This window comes from Chiloscyllium plagiosum, unplaced genomic scaffold (genome assembly GCF_037043375.1).
Source record: "Chiloscyllium plagiosum isolate Xiang-an unplaced genomic scaffold, Cpla_swu_hap1 HiC_scaffold_7, whole genome shotgun sequence".
Lineage (NCBI taxonomy): Eukaryota > Metazoa > Chordata > Chondrichthyes > Orectolobiformes > Hemiscylliidae > Chiloscyllium > Chiloscyllium plagiosum.
In genome coordinates, this window is record NW_028270145.1 from 80624596 (window position 1) to 80648342 (window position 23747).

The 23747-nt window shown below is 39.5% G+C and overlaps 1 protein-coding gene across 3 annotated transcripts in view; it reads left to right on the top strand.

The window, feature by feature from the left end:
* The first annotated feature begins 727 nt into the window (after positions 1-727).
* The window catches only part of thsd7ba (thrombospondin, type I, domain containing 7Ba), a 919481-nt gene continuing 896461 nt past the window's right edge, over positions 728-23747 (top strand). Inside the window, exon 1 of one of the 3 annotated variants that reach the window (XM_087989223.1) lies at positions 728-775. The gene's annotated coding sequence lies outside the window, so the exon portion shown is untranslated. Of the gene's footprint in view, positions 776-8607; positions 8706-23747 lie in introns of those variants that run through there. The other 2 variants (XM_087989224.1, XM_087989222.1) reach the window with 2 other exon arrangements.

Sequence of the window (23747 nt, forward strand, 5' to 3'; positions counted from 1 at the left end):
TTAGTTATTTTGCAATATGAGGATTTCAAAATATTATTCCATGGCCACAAAAAATAAATTGGCAAGATGATGTTTTTCACAGAAGAGTATTTGAGTATTAGATCTGGATATAAGCAAAATAAGTGTTAAAGTCATCTCCTTACATATACTAGGGTGATTAATAAATTGAATGAAAGCAAGAGTCAAAATATATTTATCAACAAGCAATATTATTTATTCTAATGAATGAAGGGACCAAAGGTAAGTTAGGAATTAATTTAGCAGCAATGAGCAACAATTGATTTCTCTAAATTGTCCTTGCTAACTGGTATAAACATAACAGAGCTGAGTAAGGTAGGAAGAAACTTTACCAGATTTAATAGTACAGTCCAGTAGCTGCTGTTTTCAATTACAGAAGCATTCTTTTTATTCAGTCTGTGCTTGCTAACACGGTCACCTGGTATGGAACAGAATATCGAAATACTAATTTTAGAATGCAGAGTAGTCCTGAGAAGGGTGCAAATAAACTACAGCTCCTTTGAGAAATGAAGTGACAGATTGGTACATTTGTGTCACAATTGAAAGTAATTAGTTAAGGTTTGAGGAAAGACTTCATTTCCAAGGCTTGCGTCGATCATAAAATTCAGCCAATAAGGTTGGACTGTGTAGCAGCTGTTCTTTGACAGTGCAATTCCACCTCTAGAGCACAGTCCTAGTATTGTGTATAAAATGGGTGGTAGTATCGCAGTTACAGTGCTGGTAAGCAGTTCAAATACGATTCAGATCCTTCATTCTGGTGAGTGATGTTGTTGCTTCTCTGTACTTGCACGATTTCTATTTTGCAGAATCAATGTCAAGAATGCTTCATCACTGGAGTTATCTTCCCCAGAAAGAAAAATACTTTCATGCTTATAATTTTTAAGTTCAAATGCATATTTTAGAGCATTATAACTAATGAAATTTTTTTATAGTATGTTCATTGCTATTGAATGAAGTGATTTTGCTTTAAGCATGCTGTGATTAAAGCAGCATTTCAAATTAAATTTTAAAAATCAAGTATTTCCTTTCTTGATTTTATATTCTTGTTTTTGTTTTGGATGCAAAATCTGAGTTCATAGTTGTTTCTATTATTGGGGAGTATTCCAACAGACCAAAGGGAGTTTAGCAGTTTATACTACAATATTGATAATCTGTTTAGTGATTTATGTTATTGTATAGAAAACCATACAATTTACATATGTGTCTGATCAAAACAAGAGTGTTATGGTAGCGTTAAAATAACTGAATAGAAAGCTACCTTTCGGGAGTCTTGTATCTTTTTTGTAGCATAACAACATTCATTAAGTACTTTGCTTTATTGAAAGTAGATATAAATCATTTTGGTGGAAGCCAATTACAGTTTTTATGTAAAGATTGTGACTTACTGATTATTCACTTTGTCCACAATTGAATTAATGAAATATTGAATACTCAGGTGAATGAGAAATTGCATTCTGAGTTGTTAGGCATTTGCTGGGAATAACACTGAGCCCATCCTCTCCACACAGAATCTTATCTCGTGTTTCTGTGTTTAGTCTGCAAGTACTACCACTAAGAGGCAACAGAAGTCTTTCTGATTAAGACCTTTTCAACATGTCCACTGAAAAAGTGATGAATTCAGTGAGCAGTCTGTGTGAACCGGAGAATCAAGATTACATTTACAAGCAGGCATGCCGTACGAGAGAAGAAATATATTTTCCCCTTTAACAATTAATGTCAAGTGTATTGTTGATGAAATAATTCTTAATGGTTTGTACTTTTCTGTACATACGTTTACACAGACAAAATCTCCAACTCATCAGCTCCCATCCATTGTATTGCTTCTGGTTTAATGAATGTTTTGAGGAGTATTCACAATCTTGCAAAGCAGCCGTTTCTGAGATTATTTGTCATAGGAATACACAAACTTTGTGTCACTATAAATCAGCATGACTTTAATTTGTGGTTCAAAGCTCTTAAGATATTGTAGTACTCGAGGTGATGACTCAGTGAATTGTTTCAAGGTAGTGAGGAAGGCTTGCCTTGAGGAGAGAACATGATTAACTTTCAATTTGAATAAACTACTACAAATTCAATGCAGCGTACAACATGTTTTCTTGACAAAGAGCAACTCTTTCAAGAACAACTTGGAGTAGATTATCTGGTAGGTAGTCTAACTGAAATGATCTGTAGACTTCTGGCAGTTAACTCTACTATTCCAGGAAAAACACTTAGGCTGTTTTCTTTTGGGAGAAGGGAGTTGCCACCAGCATCTACAATAAATTTTTAAAATGAATTGCTAGGAGATTTTAGCTACTGAACCAAAATTTATTCTTATGCCTTATTGTTTGTCAGAATTCCCAACAATATGCAACAACATAGCTTGATAATTTATCCATAAACATGGCGTGAAGGTATATTACATTGTAAAATGTGGAGGAAATAGATTTCTGACATAGTAAAGCATTTTTCTTGTGTTATGCAGTCTCTAACAAAAGCAAGATACCAGTTTTTAACATGCAAAATACTGCAGATGCTGGAATCCAAAGTAGACAAGCAGAAGGTGGGAAGAACACAGCAAGCCAGGCACCAGGAGGTAGAGAAGTTGACGGTTCAGATGTAACCCTTCTTCAGGACTGGGGGTGGGTGTAGGAGGAGCTGCAGCTAAAGGGGGTGGTGGGGGCAGGGTGGTGAAGACAGCAGAGAGTTTGACCTGGTTGGTCAATGGGAGGAATGAATCCTGTAGGTGGCTGGGAGGAGCGCATTGGCATAATTCTAAGGGGTAAATATTGACAGACCACTGGATACACAGCAGCAATATATAGATGCTAAATCTTTTTTTCTATTTTGTGTTTGCATGTAAGTAAGGTCTGGAAGGAAACCACAACATTAACTGAGCTAGCAAGTTAGGTAAAATCTAGGATGAACAGCAGACCATTACAGCAGTCATATAGTGGAACATTCCTCCTGATAGGTCAGTTGTGTATTTTTAGGAATCAGCTTAAATGCCTGTAATATTTATAATTCGTACTTCCTTCTCTTCCCAAGTTCGGTTGTGGAGATGGTGTTTAAATTAGTTTGTACAACGTTTATGAAAATTCTCACAATATTTTAAGAGGATATATGTGATGAGTGTAAAAGTCAATATTAACTTAAATATATGAAATATTGAGAGCTACAAAAACAAACCCCTCTAGGGAGTGTTGTTGAACAAAGAGACCTTGGAGTGCAGCTCCGTAGCTCCTTGAAAGTGGAGTCGCAGGTAGGTAGGATAGTGAAGAAGACGTTTGGTATGCTTTCCTTTATTGGTCAGAGTATTGAGTACAGGAGTTGGGAGGTCATGTTGCGGCTGCACAGGACATTGGTTAGGCCATTGTTGGAATATTAGAGTCATAGAGATGTACAGCATGGAAACAGACCCTTTGGTCCAACCCGTCCATGCAGACCAGATATCCCAACCCAATCTAGTCCCACTTGCCAGCACCCGGCCCATATCCCTCCAAACCCTTCATATTCCTATACACATCCAAATGCCTCTTAAATGTTGCAATTGTACCAGCCTCCACCACATCCTCTGGCAGCTCATTCCATACAAGTACTACCCTCTGTGTGAAAAAGCTGCCCCTTAGGTCTCTTTTATATCTTTCCCCTCTCACCCTAAACCTATGCCCTCTAGTTCAGAACTCCCCGACCCCAGGGAAAATACTTTTTCTATTTACCCTATCCATGTCCCTCATAATTTTATAAACGTCTATAAGGTCACCCCTCAGCCTCCAACGCTCAAGGGAAAACAGCCCCAGCCTGTTCAGCCTCTCCGTGTAGCTCAGATCCTCCAACCCTGGCAACATCCTTGTAAATCTTTTCTGAACCCTTTCAAGTTTCACAACATCTTTCCGATAGGAAGGAGACCAATATTGCATGCAATATTCCAACAGAGGCCTAACCAATGTCCTGTACAGCTGCAACATGACCTCCCAACTCCTGTACTCAATACTCTGACCAACAAAAGAAAGCATACCAAACGCCTTCTTCACTATCCTATCTACCTGCGACTCCACTTTCAAGGAGCTATGAGCCTGCATTCCAAGGTCTCTTTGTTCAGCAACACTCCCTAGGACCTTACCATTAAGTGTATAAGTCCTGCTAAGATTTGCTTTCCCAAAATGCAGCCCCTCACAATTATCTGAATTAAACTCCATCTGCCACTTCTCAACCCATTGGCCCATCTGGTCCAGATCCTGTTGTAATCTGAGGTGACCCTCTTCGCTGTCCATGACACCTCCAATTTTGGTGTCATCTGCAAACTTATTAACTGTACCTCTTATGCTCGCATCCAAATCATTTATGTAAATGACAAAAAGTAGAGGGCCCAGCACCGATCCTTGTGGCACTCCACTGGTCACAGGCCTCCAGTCTGAAAAACAATCCTCCACCACCACCCTCTGTCTTCTATCTTTGAGCCAGTTCTATATCCAAATGGCAAGTTCTCCCCGTATTCCATGAGATCTAACCTTGCTATTCAGTCTCCCATGGGGAACCTTGTCGAATGCCTTACTAAAGTCCATATAGATCACATCTACTGCTCTGCCCTCATAAATCTTCTTTGTTACTTCTTCAAAAAACTCAATCAAGTTTGTGAGACATGATTTCCCATGCACAAAGCCATGTTGACTATCCCAAATCAGTCATTGCCTTTACATCCTGTCCCTCAGGATTCCCTCCAACAACTTGCCCACCACTGAGGTCAGGTTCACTGGTCTATAGTTCCCTGACTTGTATTTACCGCCCTTCTTAAACAGTGTCACCACGTTTGCCAACCTCCAGTCTTCCGGCACCTCACCTGTGACTATTGATGATACAAATATCTCAGCAAGAGGCCCAGCAATCACTTCTCTTGCTTCCCACAGAGTTCTCGGGTACACCTGATCAGGTCCAGGGGATTTATCCACTTTTAACCGTTTCAAGACATCCAGCACTTCCTCCTCTGTAATCTGGACATTTTGCAAGATGTCACCATCTATTTCCCTACAGTCTATATCTTCCATATCTTTTTCCACAGTGAATACTGATGCAAAATATTCATTTAGTATCTCCCCCATTTTCTGTGGCTCCACACAAAGGCCGTCTTGCTGATCTTTGAGGGGCTCTATTCTCTCCCTAGTTACCCTTTTGTCCTTTATATATTTGTGAAAACCCTTTGGATTCTCATGAATTCTATTTGCCAAAGCTATCTCATGTCCCCATTTTACCCTCCTGATTTCCCTCTTAAGCATACTTCCCTCTTCTTTATACTCTTCTAAGGGTTCACTCGATCTATCCTGTCTATACCTGACATATGCTTCCTTCTTTTTCTTAACCAAAGCCTCAATTTCTTTAGTCATCCAGCATTCCGTATACCTACCAGCCTTCCCTTTCACCCTGACAGGAATATACTTTCTCTGGATTCTTGTTATCTCATTTCTGAAGGCTTCCATTTTCCACCCATTCCTTTAAGTTCGAACATTTGCCTCCAATCAGCTTTCGAAAGTTCTTGCCTAATACCGTCAAAATTGACCTTTCTCCAATTTAGAACTTCAACTTTTAGATCTGGTCTATCCTTTTCCATCACTACTTTAAAATGAATAGAATTATGGTCGCTGGCCCCAAAGTACTCCCCCACTGACACCTCAGTCACCTGCCCTGCCTTATTTCCCAAGAGTGGGTCAAGTTTTTGCACCTTCTCTAGTAGGTACATCCACATACTGAATTAGAAAATTGTCTTGTACACACTTAAAAAAATCCTCTCCATCTAAACTTTTAACACTATGGCAGTCCCAGTTTATGTTTGGAAAGTTAAAATCCCCTACCATAACTACCCTGTTATTCTTACAGATAGCTGACATCTCCTTACAAGTTTGTTTCTCAATTTCCCTCTGACTATTGGGGGGTCTATAATACAATCCCAATAAAGTGATCATCCCTTATTTATTTCTCAGTTCCACCCACATAACTTCCCTGGATGCATTTCCGGGAATATGTTCCCTCAGCACAGCTGTAATGCTATCCCTTATCAAAAATGCCACTCCCCTCCTCTCTTGCCTCCCTTTCTATCCTTCCTGTAGCATTTGTATCCTGCAACATTAAGCTGCCAGTCCTGCCCATCCCTGAGCCATGTTTCCGTAATTGCTATGATCTCCCAGTCCCATGTTCCTAACCATGCCCTGAGTTCGTCTGCCTTCCCTGTTAGGCCCCTTGCATTGAAATAAATGCAGTTTAATTTATTAGTCCTACCTTGTCCCTGCCTGCCCTGACTGTTTGACTCACTTCTGTTCTCATCTGTACCCGTTTCAGATCGATCTCTTTCCTCACTATCTCCCTGGGTCCCACCCCTCCACCTTACTAGGTTAAATCCTCCCAAGCAGTTCTAGCAAATTTCCCTGCCAGTATATTAGTCCCTTTCCAATTTAGGTGCAATCCGTCCTTCTCGTACAGGTCACTTCTACCCCAAAAGAGATTCCAATGATCCAAAAATGTGAATCCTATTGTGAGCAATTCTGGTCTCCTTCCTATTGGAAAGATGTTGTGAAATGTGAAAGGGTTCAGAAAAGATTTACAAGGATGTTGCCAGGGTTGGAGGATTTGAGCTACAGGAAGAGGCTGAACAGGCTGGGGCTGTTTTCCCTGGAGCGTCGGAGGCTGAGGGGTGACCTTATAGACGTTTACAAAATTATGAGGGGCATGGATAGGATAAATAGGAAAAGTCTTTTCCCTGGAATGGGGGAGTCCAGAACTAGAGGGCATAGATTTAGGGTGAGAGGGGAAAGATATAAAAGAGACCTAAGGGGCAACTTTTTCATGCAGAGGGTGGTACGTGAATGGAATGAGCTGCCAGAAGATGTGGTGGAGGCTAGTACAATTGCAACATTTAAGAGGCATTTGGATGGGTATATGAATATGAAGGGTTTGGAGGGATATGGGCCGGGTGCTGACAGGTGGGACTAGATTGGGTTGGGATATCTGGTCGGCATGGAAGGGTTGGATCGAATGGTCTGTTTCCATGCTGTACATCTCTATGACTCCATGACTCTATGCCAGGAAATAGACTGCTGTGTTAGGTTGTGACAAAACAAGCCCAACCAACATTAACTCCCGCCCTACCTCACCCGACTCCCCCACCAAAAAATCATGATTGTGAAATTGATCGAAGACTTCCGTAGAAGTTGATACAAGAGTGAACCAAGCTACTACTCAACACAGTGGCACACAAATAAATTCTGTAGAGAAGGATTTTGAAATAATCAGTGAAGCAAATCTGGGCTCTGTAGTGATTCAATTTCCTCCATATTCAGTGTTGCATTTATTGATAATATTGCCAGTAAAACTTTAAAAGCAAATCTTAGAAGGACACTTCCTCTTTACAGAAGTGTTGAAAATATTCTTCCCAAAGGTAGGAATTTACACAAACACTATCATTTCTTTCTTGTAAACCACTAGAACAAGCAAATTCAACTGCTCCCCATTCACTGCTTGACACTAGGTTTGTACAACAACTTTTTTCATGTCACACGTATTAATTCAACTACCTGCCCTTTGACAACACTCACCAAGAGAGTAGGTAGTATACTGTAAGTTATAAACTCTGCAGGGGCTCAGTTTTCTTAGCATTGTGTATCATATAATGTATCCTCTCTTGACTTATTCAAATTTTGTATTTTTATTTTACCATCGCTTCATAAAACAATTGAGTGAACAGTAATTATGGTACAGACATGATATGAAATGCTACTGCAAGGAATTAACATTAGCACATCTTTCCAAACAGACCATAAACAATGTTGATGGGACACTGTGCATGGAGACCTTAATCTGCAGTGTACATTTTTTAGGAATCTTAAACTGTTTATTCATACGATGCCATGTCGCTTGTTCAAGTTCACATTCTGTTCACTTTGGTAGAATCGGGGTGTTTCTGCAGTGTTCAGGTCAGATGCCCATCCCCTTTTTACATGTGTATTTTAATAGAACATTGACAAGGTGATGAGATTGAAACTTGCTGCCTAGATTCATGCTTTCGTGCTGGAGATGCATACAAACTCCTCTGCACTGCAGCTGATTTCCTGCCTATTGAATTATGCAGTCGGAGCTGGTCAAATAACAGTGCTGGCTTTACACTGTTGCCTATTAACAGCACTGGGACTGAAGCTAGCTTATCAGCTCCTGCAAGAAAAAATAGCTAAATGTGGCTTAACTGATCTCTTGATTTTTATAAATTTTTGGCTTTACATTATTATCTATAGTCTATTTCAGCTTATATAAACGAAACCTCAATAGACAATTGCAGCTTGAAGAACAGTGCAACTAAAAGCAATCTGAAGGGGAGCTATTGGCTTAGTATTCAGATTATCCAGATTCACAATACTAGCATGTTGTCAGAGTAAATACATCTCTAATGATATTCAGGTCAGAACAGAATAGCGAAACGCAGATATCCAATTAGAGACCAAGCTAATAAAACGCAAATCCATTGGGGGAGTGCTTACAATTTGAGAGCAATGTGAAGCTGAATTGCTCACTTTTGTTTGCAGTTTCTGTTCTCTTGTTTGCTTGAGAACTAATGAGATTTAAAATGTTTTTTTTCTGACTTCTGGTTATGTGCTGCACTGGCACTGTGCTTAATTCATCATTCAAGGAAAGGAACAGACTAAAGATGGTCCTTTATGGATATTGCTGTAAGTAGTGCATTACTATTTATCTTTTCATTGAGAAACAGTAGTTTCTCCTTTTTAACAACTAAGGGTTGATCTCTCATAAGAAACATTTTCATCACTTTAGAGCAACAAAGTATTGATTTCTTTCCCTTTGTTCTGTCCTTTTGCTGTCAGAACACTTGAGGCTTATTACAATATAATTTGCTTAAAACTCTTGGGATAAGTGTTGCTAAAGTGGTGCAGGATGAGGCTCAATGAATAGTATTTCCTTAAGTGTAATGCATTATGGCTGGCTTAAATAAGTTTTGGACTGATAATTGTTGCTTATTAGGTAGTATGGCTAAACATCTAATGTGTCTGAAATGAACTTTTAATTTCTTCAGGTTATAGTCTAGTCTGTAAACTGAAGAGCTTTCAGTTCCTCTGGGGTAAGTCTTGATGGGCTGATTCTACTTTATTTTTCCTCTGGGCCGTCATTACTGAATTATTGCTAGTTGGTGCAACAGATGCTCTGTAGGATTCTACTGTTGATTGAACTGTAATGGCCATGACAGCAGGGAAGGTCGGTATGACAGGGATCAATGGATGAACCAGATGAAATATGTGCAGTTATTTGATATCTGTACTGTAAGATGATTCATGTAACATTGCAACAGCAAATGTTAATTTTTTTCTCGAGCTCCAGTAACATTTCTGTATCTAACCTTTGCCATGTTCATAATCTGGAGAAAATACATTTTATCAAGCGTGGTTTTAACTCTGTCAAGGAAAGTAATTAATTACACAGTGACTTATCTGGGTTCTGTGGCAGGTCAGTTTGGATCAGTTACTTGTCATCGGCATTTTTGATGAACTAAAAGTAGACATTAAATGAAATTGCATTATTTGTGTGTACATACAATTTTGTTCCAAATATATACAAATTTAATCAAACATATGAAAATAATATGACCACAATAAAACCATATCAATGTCCAAAACTTGTATCTAGGAACTTGCACAACTGACATGTATTACTAATATGTAGTTTTGCAGTGGAAATGTTTTCATTTCGTTCTTGGATAAATGTGTTCAACGCTTTATTGCAGAATTCCATTTGGTAGTGTTGTAGAGTGGTTCGTTCACAGGTGGACCTGGACTAACAACGCAGAGAATATGGCAATCATTTTGATTCCTTGTCAAATATTGTCAAATATGACAAGAACAGATTAACAGCTTTTTTTTCACCTCTTTGATTATAAATTGTAAAATAATATAAAATAGGTTATCAATTCTTTAGTGTGCATCAAAACCATTCTTTAAGAATTTGAATCTAATTGGAAATTATTCAAATTACTGATAAATTAATCAAAATGATGGTAGCATTAAGAAAACTACTGTCAAGCTGTCAGACTTTTGTAAAAGAAAAAGTTGCTTCCCTGATGTTTGGGCCCAGTTTGACCTGAGCTCCACAACAGTGTGATTACCTCTTACCTGTCCTGTGAAGTAGATCAGGAAGTCAGTCAGTTGTGTCAAAAGCACAACAATTAAGCAAGCTAAGAATACTGAAAGATAAATACATGTTTTCCAGTGGTAATCATGAATGAAGAATCAGTTGTTAAATAAATGACCTGTGGTCTAAGGTCTCCTTCTGGATAAACAGCAAAGACTCCACCATCAACAAATCTTTTGATACCATCAAAATGCTTGCACTGAATCAATTTTCCCTACCTCATTTTGATTCTGGTGTCCTCTGATTTATTCTGAAATTGAATTTTTAAAAGAAATATTTACTTTGTGCTCATGCCCAAACTGTAAACAATATATTAAGGAATGTTTGGATGAAATCTTTTAACTGATGATTTCAGTAACTCAGTCAGGATTAAATTCCATGTTAAAATAAAATCCAAACTGAGACAAATTTGGCGAGATTTGAGAAGATTTGTAGCACAGGTTGAGGTTCTGGATGTTTGCTCACCAGGCTGGATGGTTCATTTTCAGACGTTTCATTATCATACGAGGCAACATTATCAGTGAGCTTCTGGATGAAGCACTGGTAGTATAGCTTGCTTTGTATTTGTGTTTTGGCTTCCTTTGGTTGGTAATGTCATTTCCTGTGGTGGTGTCATTTCTTTTGGTGATGTCATTTCCTGCTCTTTTTCTCAGGGGTGGTAATTTACCATCTCTGAGAAAAAGAACATTAAATGACATCACCACAGGAAATGACATCACAGTAGGAAATGACATCACCAACCCACTGAAACTGAAACATATAAATACAAAGTGAGTCATACCACCAGTGCTTCATCCGGAGGCTCACTGATGATGTTACCTCATATGGTGTCAAAACATCTGGAAACGAGCTTCTAGCTCAGTGAGCATACCTATATCCTCAGACAAATTTCTCATTGTAAGGAAGAGCACTAACTTCAGATTCTGGAATTTGATCTTAATTGATCATTTAAATTGCAATGTTGGTATATAATATAATGGCTTTCAATTATTGCACCTATTCCTGCTGCAATGAAATATCTGTGTGCCTCAGTTATAAATGCCATTGTGACGGATATATGCTCCAAAGTGTACTGAACATTTTCAACTTTAATTTCCAAAATGTGTTTTTAAGAAAAGACTGTCACAGGCAAAACAGACTTCAGATGTAACTTTAGTGCTAAACAAAATCAGAAATTGCTGGAAAAACTCAGCAGATCTGGCAACATCTGTGGAGAGAAAGCAGACTTAACATTTGGGGTCCAGTGATCCTAATTGAGAAATGAATTTAGTGCTGTCTGCAAACGTTCTATGTGGGAGCCATGGAAAGTTCCACCTTTAGAATGTCAGGGAAACTTCGAACTGAGAGAAATATAACAGAGATAACGAGGATGCTGACTAGCTCTTTTCTCTCAGCAGAGTGATGCCTCTTGCAGACATTTTCTTGTGTTTCACTCTTTCAGGAAAACACAAAAAAAGGATTAAAAAAAATTTTACACGTGGTCAGTATCTGTTAGTGGAAAAAAATGTGTGCAAGTGGAAGAAAGTGTGCCAGTGAACTGAGAATTTCATGCGTACTAGGCTGTGTTTGAGCACAAGTGTGCTTTGAATGTCACATTGATGAACCTCCTGCTAATCACCCCTGTGTTCCTGAGAAAAGGATTCTTTCACTCTGAGTTTTAGAAGCCAGCTTGCAAACAAGCCAGTTAAAAGGAAACAGGAAAATAGAAGGATTTTGTTGATTTGTGTGCTTCCAACAAACCACTGTCAGAAGGTAACTTGATAAAATAATTTTACAAACTGCAAAGTCAAGAATCCCAACTGTTCAACTATCAACACTCCACTATCTTATCTTTGCAAACCACCCAAAAAAGACTGATCCTTATATTTACTAACGTTTACCTTTTGTAGACACACTTATTATTCCTAATCTAAATGTATGTCTCTTGTATTATTCCTTCTTTTTACATTCAGTAGCCAATAAATTCACTCACTTGTTAACTCAAAATTTTTGATTAAATGGATCTTTTTAGAACATAAATTCATTTCTTGTAAGAGAAGTACTCACAAGTGAGGGGTCCTTTTCAAATTAACCTCATTGTGACTAAAAGAGAGTATGAGCAAATAAATAAGAGTGGCCAGTTCAACCATCCTCATCTAGGAGAATAATGTATGGAATCTGGGATTTTTGTATGGCATCTAATAATTTAGAGAAACCTGCCTGAGGTAGAGTCATAACAAAAAAGATATATCTTATTAAAAATTTTGCTTTCATAGTGCCATACTGCGCAACCCAAAATCTAAATTAAATGACCAAGTTGATTCACTTTATTTTAGATTTCTAGAGTAAAGCAGTGGTAATTATTCCTCAACTGCAAGATCATTATGAATGAAAAAATGATTCAGTGTGTTAGTTCACAGCCAGAAATATTCTAAGGTATCTCCATTTTATGTAGTCAGATTTCAAATGATCATTGTATTCATACAACTACTGCTCACCTCAAAATCCATTCCATGCACAAATCATTCTTTCTGTAACTTCCTTATATCACTCCAAAATTTGCATTTGTTTCCATGTGTATTTGCATATTTTATTCCAAAGTAATTTTGTGTTAATCTTTCTCCTATCATTGACTTTCTTACACATTTCTCATTTGATATGATTTATTATTGTCACCTACTGAGTTAGTGGAAAGTATTGTTTTGTGTGCTATCCAGACAAATCATACCTTACATAAGTACATCAGAGTAATAGAACAGAATGCAGAATATAGTGTTACAGCTGCAGAGAAGGTGCAGAGAAAGACCAACACTAATATATGAGATGTCTGTTCGTAAGTCTCATAACAGGGAATAAGCTAATTTAAACTTTTCTATCTTTTGCCCAATGGAAGAGGGTGGAATTGAGTATATCCGGGTGGGAGGGATGTTTGATTATGTCAGCTGCTTTTCGAAGGCAGTGGGAAATGCAGACTGATTCAATAGATAGAAGGCTGGTTTTCATGATGCATTGGGCTGTATTCACAAGGCTCTGTAATTTCTTGTGGCCTTGAGTATAGCAGTTGCCATACCAAACTGCGATGCATCCAGATAGGATGCTTTCTCTGGTCTATAAAAATTTATGAGTATCATTGTGGACATGCCAAATTTCCTTAGCCTTCTCAGGAAGTAGAGGTAGTGCTTTCTTGACTGTAGTGTCGATATGGATGGGCCAGGAGAAATTATTGGTGATCTTTACTCCTGGAAACTTTACACTTGACTACCTCCACCTCCTTACACTTGACTACCTCCACCTCAGCATCATTGATATAGACAGGGACGTATTCTCTGCCTTGCTTCCTGAAGTCGATGATCAGCTCTTCATTTTACTGACATTGATGGAGAGATTGTTGTCTTTACACTTTCCACTAAGCTGTCTAACTTTTTCCTGTATTCTGTCTCGTTGTTGTTTGAGAGCTGATACACTACAGTGGTGTCTTCAGCAAATTTGTAAATAGAATTAGAGCTGAATTTGACTACACAGTTGTGAGTGTATAAGGAGTACAGTTCACAGCCTTGTGTGGCACTGGTGTTGAGGATAATCGTAGAGGAGGTGTTGTTGCTTATCCTCACTGATTGCAGTCTGCGTGTCAGGAAGTCAAGGATCCATTTGCAGAGTGGAAAACAGAGTCCTGGGTCTTATAGTTTGGAGATGAGTTTAGTTGTAATTATGGTGTTGAGGGTGGAGCTAAAATAAATAAATAGGATGATGTAAGTGTCCTTGTTATCCAGATGTTTCAGGAAAGAGGATATGGTATCTGCTGTGGACTTATTTTCATGGCAGTCGAATTGTAGCAGGTCAAGCCAGCCTGCGTTACCGGAGTAAATGTGTGCCATTACTAAAGTCTGGAAGCATTTCATAATGACGGACATCAGACCCACTGGGCAGCGGTCATTAAGACAAGCTGCCTGATTTTTCTTTGGCACTGGCATGATAGTGATCTTCTTAGAACCTCACATTGTAGTAAGGAGATATCTGTAAATACTCCCACCAGTTGGTTTACACAGGGTCTGAGTGCACTTGTAGAAGATCCTGATATCAGGGATCAAATTATTGCCTCTGCATTGCCAAGGTGTGAATGTGGCATTGCAATGACCAAAATAGGACACCAGTATTTAAGGTGTGGTCTGATTAGAGCACTACATATTTTATATTTTTTGTCTCACTTATTTCACTGTGACTCAAAGCAATTCCATATTCCACATTCCTTATTCACTGTGCATCATCCAATGGTGAATAGCAATCTAAGTAAAGTTTATTAAACATTCAGGTCTTGTACAACTTTACACCTGTAACTATCTCACCACCATTCATGGAATACATACGCCATCTACTTTTTTCTTCCTAATGCTGTGCCTTCCTCTTGTCTGCACTGAATCAAAATTGTTCATATTCTTGTCTTTAGATATATTATGCCAATATTATTTTGTGATATCTTAACTGATTTCATCAACTACACCTCTAATTTGGTGTTTTCTGTAAATTTCTGCAACTTGTGTTGAATTAATACTATTGTATAAATTCAAAAGAGTTATGGTTCTAACATCAAAATAAGCATATTTGTCTTTTTTTCTTTCCAACTGCCCTTCTAAATTCTTATGCCATCCTTTCAGACAGTGTAATCCATTGCTTTAAAGATTTTCCATCAACTATTTTTTGGGGGTCATATTCTTAGGCATAAACAACCCGCAACACATACAGAAACCTTTTTAACGCCTCAATATCAATTCTAATTCTTTTGGTTGCTACCTACTAAGCATATTTCTCTGAGTTTTTGCTTGATTTATTTTTCTCAGGTATTCACTTAAAAGGGAGAATTCACATTGTTAACTGTACTTTCATGAATGCTCCTACGCTGGCTTGTATATTTTACTGATGCCCTTCACTTTCAATTATTATGCTTTTATGTGTTCTCCTGTGCCTGGATAAAAATATTTCATTCCATTTGAATGCAAAATGTTAAGTATTTTTCAAAATTCTTCTGGTGATACCTTATTCCAATTGACTTCTGTTTTGTATTCCTTTAAAAAATATCATCAGAGGTTTCATGATGTTTGGAGAGACTGCACTGCTGATATTTGACATCATCATTTTTTTCAATAGATGACCTTACTACTCATGTTCTTGAGTGAATCGATTGACCACTATTTCTTCTTTCACTAGTGGTAGGATTTTCTTCAACTGCACTTCATGTTTCTGTTTATATTTGCAAGATAGTTGAAGCCCTTTCATGTACTTGCCACAATAGTCAAACAGATTACAGATTTTGGTCTGGTTTCTAATAAAGAGATAATAACAGAACCATGGCAATGTTCGTGATCATCATTCAGAGTTTAAATTTAGGATTTTGGGTTTTACATTTGGGCTGGTCATTACCTCATGAATAGCTATATCTGATACTTAGATGCAGAAACATTGTTTCCCCTTGTGGGAGAATCTAGGACCAGAGTACAAAATCTCGGAATGTGGAGAAGCACATTTAAAACAGAGATGAGGAGGAATTTTTTCTCAAAGAGGGTTGTGAGTCTGTGAAATACTTTATCACAGAGCGCTGATGAGGCTGGGTCATTACGTTTATTCGTGATGGACAGATTTTTAATCAGTAGGGGAATCAAAGGGTTATGGGAAAAGTCAGGTAAAAGGAATTGAAGATTATCAGTTCAGTCATGATTTCATTGAATGGTGAAGCAGACTCAGCCAGATGAACGGTCTACTTCTGCTCCTATGTCTTATGGCTATGGAGTAAGGATACAGTGATTTATTTTTAAATAAACAAGTCAATGTATAGAAAAATCAAAGACTTTTTAAACAAATACAGGGAATGCTAGGGAAACTCAACAGGTCCAGAAGCATCTGTAGGGAAAAAAAAGTTAACATTTTGATTCTGGCAAGCCTCTTTTTCAAAATGTTCTCAGAAGACCTTCTCCAGCAGTCTCTGTTTGTTTCAGATTTGCATCAACTGAAGTATTTTCCTTTTACTTTAAAAAAAAATCCTTCCATTTATCTGTGTGCACATGACGATATTCTGACCGCCTGCCATAACACTCCTTTGCCCACTAAACATAACAAAGAAAGTCAGATAAAGAAAGTGAGGTTGGTTTGCAGGAAAGTGACAGTACTTTACAGTAAGATGGCTCAATTTATCTCTGAAACCTCTTAAAGCTTTCATTTTAAATTTGTACTTGAAAGTTTCAACTGCTTTCAAAAACTTCTTTACATTTGATTTCTTGTCCAGAGCTGTGATGCTGCCATGGTGCAGTATCAGCACATGCAATGTATTTAGAGAGAGCCATATATAATGGAAAGGTGAAAAAAATATAAAATTTGTTGATCAGAAAGTTTAAGGAAAGGTCTATGGCATTTGATTGGAATGCAAGAACTTCCACGATCAGATAATTTGAAGGATATTCAAGGATGAATACACATTACTAGCATCAGTAAATCAGTGGTGTGCCAACCTGCAATCTAGAATTAATTATAGGGAATTATACTGTGATCATAACTGAAGACAAGGTGGCTAGGGAATGGTTAATATCAAAGAGCGATTAAAGCAATGGGGATATTAAATGAAGTAAAATTGTTAAAAGGAAAAAGGAGAGTAAAAGAATTGTTGACTGGAATAAATATTTTTCACTCCTACTAAAAAGTTTCCTGGGGTTATTTTAAAGGTCAGAAGGTCAAGTTTAAACTTCTTTTATTCAGATGATTTATGAACAATCTGCAGGCTAATCATTATAATTGTGGATATGTCCAAATGGTTATGTTCCTGAGTAAGGGGGGATGCACTGGCTTCCATTCATCACCAAAGCCTCTCCCTTGGTGGGTCACAGCAAGGATCCCTATCCTCACTATTATATTTACCAGACCAAATATACTTATGTTTTAAATGAAGCTAATTTTACCAAGCTTTCTTGAGCTAAAGGATAATGTTATTAGCAACTAGGATGTGTGAAAAGAAATTAAAATATAATATTTGTGCACTAGATTAGGAATTAGAAATTAATCTGAAAAGCAAAAGTAATATAAAAAATATAAATCAGACTTTGGATTGTCCATGACAGATTGTGAAACACTGTGGCCATTAAGTGGTGATTCCAGTATAGCTGACTTTGGCAGTTGAATAATTGTTTAGAGATTCTGCAGTTCACTGAAAGGAGCTTGTTCAGTTTCCTTCAAGAAGGGATTTGCTGACTTCCCTTGCCTTCAGTAATCAGTGACAGAGAGAGAGAGAGAGAGAAATGGAAACTGAACCTCAAATTATAACATTGGCATGCAACACTAGCTCATAGAGAGCAGAGGTTGCAGTAAGTTTTTCACTTCCATTTTTGTTTATTCCTGGAAAACTAAAACACCAATGTTCACCCAGAACTGTTTTCCATTCAACTCATAGTCATGTTCTTAGTTTGGGATACAACTCACCGGAGATGGCTTTCAGCTCCTCCTTGTCTGTGTAGCCATTGAAGATCTTTGTTTAATTTTTTGGAAGGCATCTCTCCTTTTGAAGTGTTGATGTCTGAAGTTGCTTGACACTCTTCAGATATGGGCATTCCATGATTCCTCTCAGGACTCTGTGCTATCCACACAAGGATGGTCCAGACAACTCTCAGCCAACGTTTGGCTTATATGCCTTCCTTTTATAGAGCATATGTTGTACTTAAAGGTTCAAGATATTCATAAGTAATTTGGAGTTATGATCTGTTATCATGACAAGGTGGAATTTGTTATTTAAACAGACACATTGCATAAATTATGTTTGCTTTAAATTTTATGTGTATATAAAATATGAAGAAGGTTGATTACTGGTTGCATGTCCATTATTTTCCATAAATATCATGATATGCAGTAAATTAAGAACAATGATAGGTGGAATCTCCCCAGGTCCTAAATGTGTGATATGGTGAAAAATCTGGGACAATCATATGAGATAACAACCAAAGTATTTGTTGACACCAAGAGGAACTAGTTCCATTTACCAACAAAGTTCCATTCGTCAAAATAAGATTCTTGCTAGTGAGTGGCAAGAGGCCTATTAGTTGGGCCTCTGATAAATACCGAATCTCACCTCATTATTTGCAGAATGCTATTCTAGCATGCACCAGATAGAAACTAGACAGAGAAAACTCCTGACATGAATGTCAGGGTGGCTAAAGATTGCTCCAGCTCAACACTTGGTCCTCTGGACCACCATCTTGGATATGGAGCACCAATGTTTCAGGACATCTTCCACAGGCAGCAACCATATGCATTTCACAACCTCAGACATTCATTTCTGATGCACACCAGCCTCCCTGCACCCTCATGGCATATCCATTTATGATATATATCTGCATTTCCATGTTGTGTTGGCACCTATAATTGGAATGTTGCTGCAAGGACACTTTGAATGCAAGTATAGGCACACAGCTCATGGATTGGACTAGGCTGCAACTCTTGGCTGCTTGTTCACTCTCAATGCACTCTCGCTTAGAGCCTACCTGGATGCCCACAGCATTGTTATCTTGCCTTGCTTTGCCTTCTTATGCCTTGGCACCTTCAGCACAGCTTAAAAACTTGTCTCGCATCTTAGTGCAGTCAGAAAGCAGGGCAGATTGATATGCTTATCGGTAAATCTGTCAAGGGCCTGCCTAATAGCACAGTGCCACACCAGTCTCACACCTTAGTGCCAGTGGCCTAAATGGCAAACAGATTATACATGCTGCAAGGAAACGGTCATGTCTTAATGACCAAGGGGAACTTTAGGAAGACAGCCGTCAGTCAGGGTCCCAGCATAATGAGACAAGGGCAACTTCTGACAGTAGTCCACATGAGCTTGGAGACCATGAGGCATCTGGTTGGGTCATCATTGTCAGAAGTTCAACAGTCAGCTTGGTGGGTGCAGACTAACCAGTCCATGCAGTCACAGGAAGTCAGTCAGGGAGTTGACAGGTCCCAGTCAGGGGTCTGGTCACTCACTGTTTAGTGCTGGTTGGCAAATATTGTCGAGGGGTGGGCCGTCATCAGTCCAGCAGTTCTGATCATTAAAAAGCAAGGGATGTTATCAGAAGGTCAGTGCAGCAAGAGGGAAGCCGGGGATCTTAATCATGTAGAATCCTGGGATGTGAGTGGATGAATGGGAGGTACCCACATATAAAGTGGAAGGATGGCACAACATGGAAGCAAAAAGATATAGGTGAGAGGGAAGTGGCCAGACTCAAACTAAGATAAACAGAGTGGTGGAGACCTGGGAGTTGAGAAGCCTATGGGGTTGATGGATTAAGGAGCCTGAACAAAACTGGAATCAATTGGTATCAGGGGGCAAACTTTCCATTGGTTGGAGTCTTACCTGGCACATAGGAAGATAATAGACAATAGGTGCAGGAGTAGGCCATTCAGCCCTTCGAGCCTGCACCGCCATTCAACATGATCATGGCTGATCATTCCTAATCAGTATCCTGTTCCTGCCTTATCTCCATAACTCTTGATTCCACAATCCCTGAGAGCTCTATCCAACTCTTTCTTAAATGAATCCAGAGACTGGGCCTCCACTGCCCTCTGGGGCAGAGCATTCCACACAGCCACCACTCTCTGGGTGAAGAAGTTTCTCCTCATCTCTGTCCTAAATGGTCTACCCCGTATTTTTAAGCTGTGTCCTCTGGTTCGGCACTCACCCATCAGCGGAAACATGTTTCCTGCTGCCAGAGTGTCCAGTCCTTTCATAATCTTATATGTCTCAATCATATTCCCTCTCAGTCTTCTAAACTCAAGGGTATACAAGCCCAGTCGCTTCAGTCTTTCAGTGTAAGGTAATCCCGCCATTCCAGGAATTGACCTCGTGAACCTACGCTGCACTCCCTCAATAGCCAGAATGTCTTTCCAGAACTGCACGCAGTACTCCAGGTGTGGTCTCACCAGGGCCCTGTACAGCTGCAGAAGCACCTCTTTGCTTTTATACTTAATTCCTCTTGTTATGAAGGCCAGCATGCTATTAGCCTTCTTCACTACCTGCTGTATCTGCATGCTTGCCTTCATTGACTGGTGTACAAGAACACCCAGATCTCTCTGTACTGCCCCTTTACCTAAATTGATTCCATTGAGGTAGTAATCTGCCTTCCTGTTCTTGCCATCAAAGTGGATAACCATACATTTATCCACATTAAACTGCATCTGCCATGCATCTGCCCACTGACCTAACTTGTCCAGGTCACCCTGTAATCTCCTAACATCCTCATCACATTTCACCCTGCCACCCAGCTTTGTATCATCAGCAAATTTGCTAATGTTATTGCTGATACCATCTTCTATATCGTTAACATATATTGTAAAAAGCTGCGGTCCCAGCACGGATCCCTGCGGTACCCCACTGGTCACTGGTTACTACCCTTTGTTTCCTATCAGCCAACCAATTTTCAATCCAATCTAGTACTTTGCCCCCAATACCATGCGCCCTAATTTTACTCACTAACCTCCTGTGTGGGACTTCATCAAAAGCTTTCTGAAAGTCCAGGTACACTACATCCACCTGATCTCCCTCGTCCATCTTCAGAGGCTTGTGTTTGTCGGAAGTCAGCTCCAGGGTATCTCTGCAGGAGTTTCTCAGGATAGTATCCTAGGCCGAACCATCTTTAGCTTCTTCATCAATGACTTTCCCTTCGTTATAAAGTCAGAAGTGGGAGTGTTAGCCTCCTGATTCCCCAACACTGTCCACCATTTACAAGGCACAAGTCAGGAGTGTGCTGGAATACTTCCCACTTGCCTTGATGTGTGCAGATCCAACAATACTCAAGAAGCTTAACACCATCCAGGACAAAGTAGCCAGCTTGATTGGCACTACATTCACAAGCATCTACACCTTCCACCACCGATACTTCATAGCTGCACTACAGAAATTCACCAAAATTCTTCAGACAGCACTCTCTAAACCTACGACCACTTCCATCTAGAAGGACAAGGGCAGCAGATACATGGGAGCACCACAACCTGCAATTTCTGCTCCAGGCAAATGATTATCTTGGCTTGGAAATATATTGCTATTCCTTGAGTCAAAATCCTTAGATTCCTTCCCTAAAGGCATTGTCAATAACCCACAGCACGAGGACTGCTACGGTTCAAGAAATCTGCTCACCAACACCTTCTCCAGGACAACTAGGGATGGACAATAAATGCTGACCAGCCAGCAACTCCCACATCCCAAAAAGGAGATGGATGACAAATGGGGAATATTTAGGTCCGGCTGTTCACCAACACGGAGAGGCAGAGCCTGGAACCCAGTGTCCGAGGAGAGATATCTGTTACTTTCCAATTCATGGAGGATAATATTCAGACTACACTTATGCCTGTGATTTATCATCAATGTCTGCACATCTGGAAAGATGGAGCAGAGTTGTTGTGGTCCCAGACAACCTGTGATTCACCCATTGTCTGTGCATGGTGCAGGAGATGCAGTCATCATATCTTGAATTGTGGAACATTTTGCAGAGATAGGATGGGACCATGACTGTCAATGTTGCATTTACAGCCAACGAGAGACCTGCACAGCTGATAATGGTGAAAGCAGACCATCCATTTACAAAGCTGAAAACCTATTTATAATGAAGTGTTACCCATGTTACCTTTATGTCCCCAGAAGGTTTTCTTTTTTTCCCTACCACCATATCTCAGCAGAGACATAAGTTCCATAGCTGGAGTAGAGGGAGCCTGCCGGCCTTGGAGGTGCAGATAGTTGACCCTGGGAATGTCCCATGGTCCAGACATGCTGAGATTGTCTTTGCTCTCCTCATTTTGGATTCGCAATGGACTGTGGCCCCTTATACACCAAGTTCAATAATCTCAAAAGGCTAGGAAAGGTGAGGTGTTTCCCACATTGAAGTACCCAACACCAACACATTTGACTTCCCCAGTGTTCTCCTGTGCACTATTCCTCAGAATACACCTCACAGTTCCACTTGTTACTCTTGCATCTGGTCTGAAAAACTAACACTGACATTCATGCTTGTTATATTGTCGCTTCAATCCCATTTCTCTCCATCGCTCTACAATGTTTGTTTCTCACATTCCTAACTCTCTCCTTGTGAAGTGAGAGAAGTTACACCTCCAGGAAAAGGTGGAGAACCAGAGGTAGCATTCCATTGCTAAATACTCAAATTACTATGGTAGATGAGGCACTGAAGATTGGCAGCATGTTTGAGTGCGTAGCCACTAATAATGGAGACCTCTCAGATAACTATAGAATTCACACATTAAGTTACCAATTTCTAAAATGTGAACATCTGCACAATGGTGGCTTGGGACCTTTTTCCTCATGTCCCTTCCTTCAGAAGGCACAGGGTATTTGTGGCAATCTTTAAGCAAACCTGACTTTTTAATGGTTGCCCTTATTTCCACTCAGTGCCTGCACAGGATCAAGCAACATGTGTGGTAGAATACTGGCAATTAGTATTTTAATTAGTTGATTTAGTAAATTTTAGCAGATTCTGCTCTGCAGGGCGTTGTCAGACTCAATGGAGCAGGGCTGGTACATCTGGAACCAATTCATATGGAATTTTGTGGCATCAATTCGTGTGTTTTGAGTATCACCTAGCTGTGATTCCTGGCTCTAAAATTGGTAGGTGATTACGGTTAAGAGTAATGAAGAAAACCATGAAATTATTTTCCTAAAATATAATTAAAAGTTGCTGACCATATTCATTCAGTGACCCTGATGCTCCACGTGACGTAAATGTCCTGTTGGTAGAAAACAATAAATCTTCTGATTCACAATCAATACAATAGAACCATAACTGATCGAACAGATGATGCAATATAATATAAAAGATAATTCATATGAAGAATATATTCCTTAAATTTTTAGAAGTCTGACATTTAGGTTAAGTTTGACCTTAGAAATGGGAGCAGATGGAATTGAGATAGTGATTTGCACAATGGAAAATCCTTCTTACAGGGTATTGAGCTAGCTTTTCCTGGTTGGAGTATAATTCCAATATTATCTTCAATGATGGACCTGGAACCTGTAAGTAGCCACAGAGGGATTTGCTATCTCCTGATTTAAACTGTCTCATTTGGGACTCCTGCCAAATTAAGCATTGCAGGCAGACCCAGTGAACTGGCAAGCTCATTAGACTGTCCCAGTGATGTTCAGTTGACAGTCCCACTAGGAGTGCTGGATCAGCAAGGAGGAGCCTTAGATTGAGGCAACTTCAATTGATTAAAATTTTTTTATGGCCATAGCTCTCAGCCATGAGCAGACTCATCACCCTCACCACCACCACCACCACCACCACCACCACCACCACCACCACCACAACCAATAGGATGGCTTATGGCATTGGCTATGACACCCAAGTTATTCACGTGGATCCACATTTAGCTCATTATAAGAATTGATTCTTGCCCTGTCTCCACCCCACTCCACCCCTGCCAACCCCCCTGTCCTGTCAGTAAAATGACCTCAGCAGAGACATTGCCTACTGTTGAGAAGATCTCAGTCCCAGTGATCACTAGTGTGCCTAATTGGACACTTGCTGCAGCCAGGCCTGCACTCACCTCTGTCTGGTAAGTGTGATATGAGAGAATGGGTA